Source organism: Mandrillus leucophaeus, unplaced genomic scaffold (assembly GCF_000951045.1).
Source record: "Mandrillus leucophaeus isolate KB7577 unplaced genomic scaffold, Mleu.le_1.0 Scaffold22, whole genome shotgun sequence".
Lineage (NCBI taxonomy): Eukaryota > Metazoa > Chordata > Mammalia > Primates > Cercopithecidae > Mandrillus > Mandrillus leucophaeus.
The window spans coordinates 1,386,106-1,391,055 of record NW_012102254.1 but is presented as its reverse complement, the minus strand read 5'-3'; positions in this window follow the sequence as shown (position 1 = coordinate 1,391,055).

Below are 4,950 nucleotides of genomic sequence, written 5' to 3'. Positions count from 1 at the left end.
TTTTTAGTAGAGATGGGGTATCACTGTGTTAGCCAGGATGGTCTCGATCTCCTCACCTCGTAATCCACCCGCCTACGGCCTCCCAAAGTGCTGGGATTACAGGCGTGAGCCACCGTGCCCAGCCAGAAATTTTTGAAAAAGACCAATAAAGGCTTCAACCTGAGAAAGCTGATTGAAGGAAAAAAAATCAACCAAGGCATCTTGTTCTACCATACAGAAAAAATAAACCAGCCAGTTGCAGTGGCTCACGCCTGTAATCCCAACACTTTAGGAGTCCAAGGCAGGTGGATCGCCTGAGGTAAGGAGTTCAAGACCAGCCTGGCAACATGGTGAAACCCCATCTCTACTAAAAATTTATTGGGGCATGGTGGCACCCGCCTGTAGTCCCAGCTACTCGGGAGACTGAGGTAGGAGAATTGCTTGAACTAGGGAGGCAGAGGTTTCAGAGAGCCGAGATCACGCCAGAGCACTCCAGCCTGGGTGACAGAACGAGACTGCATCTCAAAAAATAAATAAATAATTGGCCGGGCACAGTGGCTCATGCCTGTAATTCTAACACTGGGAGGCCGAGGCAGGCGGATCACTTGAGGTCAGGTGTTTGAGGCCAGCCTGGCAAACATGGTGAAACACTGTCTCTACTAAAAATATAAAAATTAGCCTGGCATTGTGATGGGCGCCTGTAGTCCCAGCTACTCGGGAGACTGAGGTAGGAGAATTGCTTGAACTAGGGAGGCAGAGGTTTCAGAGAGCCGAGATCACGCCAGAGCACTCCAGCCTGGGTGACAGAACGAGACTGCATCTCAAAAAATAAATAAATAATTGGCCGGGCACAGTGGCTCATGCCTGTAATTCTAACACTGGGAGGCCGAGGCAGGCGGATCACTTGAGGTCAGGTGTTTGAGGCCAGCCTGGCAAACATGGTGAAACACTGTCTCTACTAAAAATATAAAAATTAGCCTGGCATTGTGATGGGCGCCTGTAGTCCCAGCTACTTGGGAGGCTGAGACAGGAGAATTCCTTGAACCCAGGTGGTGGAGGTGTGCAGTGAGCTGAGTTCTCGCCACTGCACTTCAGCCTGGGTGACAGAGTAAGATTCCATCTCAAAAATAAAATAAATAAATAAATAAAACACAAAATTTTTTAAAAACAGAAACCATGAAGCTACAATTAAAACATTGTAGTGGCAAGGCACGGTGGCTCATGCCTGTAATCCCCCAGCACTTTGGGAGGCTGAGGCGGGTGGATCACAAGGTCAGAAGATGGAGACCATCCTGGCTAACACAATGAAACCCCATCTCTACTAAAAATACAAAAAAATTAGCTGGGCATGGTGGCAGGCACCTGTAGTCCCAGCTACTTGGGAGGCTGAGGTAGAAGAATGGCGTGAACCCGGGAGGCAGAGGTTGCAGTGAGCTGAGATCGCACCACTGCACTCCAGCCTGGGCGACGAGCGAGACTCCATCTCAAAAAAAAAAAAAACCCATTGTAGTATTGAACTGGGAATAGGCAAACAGACCTTCAAAACAGAACGAAGAGCCCAGATAACAAACCCATGTATACAAGGGAATTTAGATGATGATAAAGGTGTTAATAAATAGTGAATAAAGAATGACCTATTCAGGCCAGGCACGATGGCTCACGCCTGTAATCCCAGCACTTTGGGAGGCGAAGGCGGGAAATCACTTGAGGTCAGGAGTTTGAGACAAGCCTGGCCAACATGGTGAAACCCTGTCTGTACTAAAAATACAAAAATTAGCCAGGCATGATGTCATGTGCCTGTAATCCCAGCTACTTGGGAGGCTGGGGCATGAGAATCCCTTGAGCCTGAGGGGCAGAGATTGCAGTGAGGTGAGATCGAGCCACACCACCACTCCAGCCTGGGTGACAGAGTGTGACTCCGTCTCTAAAAAAAGGTCAGGTGCAGTAGCTCATGCCTGTAATCCCTGCACTTTGGGAGGCCGAGGTGGGTGGGTCACCTGAGGTCAGGAGTTCAAGACCAGCCTGGCCAATATAGTAAAACACCATCTACCAAAAATACAAAAATTAGGCAAGTCACAGTGGCTCACGCCTGTAATCCCAGCACTTTGGGAGGCCGAAGTGGGCAGATCATGAGGTCAGGAGATCGAGACCACCTTGGCCAACATGGTGAAACCCCGTCTCTACTAAAATACAAAAAATTAGCCGTGTGGGGTGGTGTGTGCCTGTAATCCCAGCTACTTGGGAGCCTGAGGCAGGGGAATCACTTGAATCTGGGAGGCAGAGGTTGCAGTGAGCTGAGATTGCGCCACTGCACTCCAGCCTGACGACAAAGCAAGACTCCATCTCAACAAAACGAAACAAAAAAACAAAAATTAGCTGGGTGTGGTGGCATGTGCCGGTAGTCCCACCTACTTGGGAGGCTGAGGCAGGAGAATTGCTTAAACCCAGCAGGCAGAGATTGCAGTCAGCCAAGATAGCACCACTGCACTCTAGCCTGGGAAACAGAGTGAGACTCTATTAAAAAAAAAAAAAGACCTATTTAATACGTGGTGTTGGGATTAAAAATAATCAAATTAGGCCTGGTGCCATGGCTCATGCATGTAATCCCAGCACTTTGGGGGGTGGAGGCGGGTAGATCATCTGAGGTCAGAAGTTTAAGACCAGCCTGGCCAACATGGGTAAACCCTGTCTCTACTAAAAATATGAAAATTAGTCAGGCATGTTGGCGCACGCTTGTAATCCCAGCTACTCAGGAGGCTGAGGCAGGAGAATTGCTTGAACCTGGGAGGCAGAGGTTGCAGTGAGCCAGGATCGTGCCATTGCACTCCAGCCTGGGCGACAAGAGCAAAACTCCATCTCAAAAGAAAAAAAAATTATCAAATTAGAAAAAATAAATCTAAATCCCATCTCCTACCAAATACATATTCTGGATAGATTAAAGAACCCAATTTGAAAAAATAGGAATATAAAGTATTAGCATTTTGACTGGTGCAGTGAGTTAGCCCAGCACTTTGGGAGACCAAAGCGGGAGGATTGCTTGAGCCTAGAAGTTTGAGACCAGCCTGGAAAACGTGGCAAAACCCCATCTCTTCTAAAAATATAAAAATTAGCCAGGCAGGGTGGCACGCCACTGTAGTTCCAGCTACTTGGGAGGCTGAGGCAGGATTGTTTTTTTTTTTTTTTTTTTTTTTGTGAGACAGAGACAGAATATCACTCTTTCACCCAGGCTGGAGTGCAGTAGTAGGATCTTGGCTCACTGCAACCTCCGCCTCCCAGGTTCAAGTGATTCTCCTGTCACAGCCCCCCAGGTAACCAGGATTCCAGGCACGTGCCACCATGCCCGGCTAATTTTTGTATGTTTTGGTAAAGATGTGGTTTCACCATGTTGGCCAGGCTGATCTTGAACTCCTGACCTCAGGTGATCTTCCCGCCTCAACCTCCCAAAGTGCTGGAATTACAGGTGTGAGCCACTGTGCCCGGCTGAGGCAGTATCGCTTTAACCTAGGAGGCAGGGTTTGCAGTGAGCCAAGATAGAGCCACTGCACTCCAGCCTAGGTGACAGAGCGTCACCTAGGGTCTTTTGAGACAGGGTCTTGCTCTGTCACCTACCCTTGTCTCCTAGGCTAGGCCTCAGAAAAAAATTAAATAAATCAATAAATAAAATGTTAGCATTTTGTACATATCTTTCAGGGCCCTTTCAATGAGTTAACATACATATTTATATATACACCTATACACACTCACACACACTTACACAAACTGTTTTCATTGATAAAAGGCTATATTGTAAATACTAGTTTGCTTTTTTCACTCAATAGAGGCTGCTATTATTTTCCTAATTTCACAAATGAGAAAACTAAGTCACAGAGAGGTAAGGTTCCCTGCCCAAGGTCACATGGATAGGAAGATGTGGAGTTGGGATATTCTTTAAAGTATTATTTTAAATTTTTTTTTTGAGACAGGGTCTTGCTCTGTCACCTAGCTGGAGTGCAGTGGCACAGTCTCGGTTCACTGCAATCTCCACTTCCTGAGCTGAAGCCATTCTCCCATCTCAGCCTCCCTAGTAGCTGGGACTACAGGTGTGCACCACCATGCTTGTGTTTTTGTTTTTGTTTTTGTTTTTGTTTTTGTGATGGAGTTTTGCTGTTGTCACCCAGGCTGGAATGCAGTGGCATGATCTCGGCTCACTACAACCTCCGCCTCGCAGGTTCAAGTGATTCTCCTGCCTCAGCCTCCTGAGTAGGTGGGATTACCAGTACCCTCCACCACACCTGGCTAATTTTTGTATTTTTAGTAGAGACAGGGTTTCACCATGTTGGCCAGGCTTGTCTCAAACTCCTGACTTCAGGTGAGCCACCTGCCTTGTCCTCCCAAGGTGCTGGGATTATAGGTATAAGCCACCATCCCGGCTGAGGTTAATTTTTGTATTTTTTGTAGAGAGGGGTTTCCCTCTGTTGCCAAGGCTAGTCTTGAACTCCTGAGCTCAAGTGATCCTCCTGTCTTGGCATCCCAAAGTGCTGGAATTACAGGAATGACCCACTCCCCCAAGCCTCAATTTTGATTAATTATTTTTGAGACAGGGTATCCCTTTGTTGCCCAGGGTGGTCTCGAACTCCTGGACTCAAGCAATCCTCCCACCTCAGCCTCCTGAAGTGCTGGAATTACAGGTATGAGTCACTGTACCCAGTCAAGGGATTCTAATCCTAGCTGTCTGGCTCTAGACTACCCTTTGTTGGTCCGTAAGGCCAAAGCCTGTGATAGAAAGTTTTAGAGGATGTTGAAAAGAAAAATGACACGTTTTGTGCTTTAAAAAAAATTTTTTTTTTTTTGAGACAGAGTTTAGCTCTTGTTGCCTAGGTTGGAGTGCAATGGTGCCATCTTGGCTCACTGCAACCTCTGCCTCCCAGGTTCAAGCGATTCTCCTGCTTCAGCCTCCCAAGTAGCTGGGATTACAGGCATGCGCCACCATGC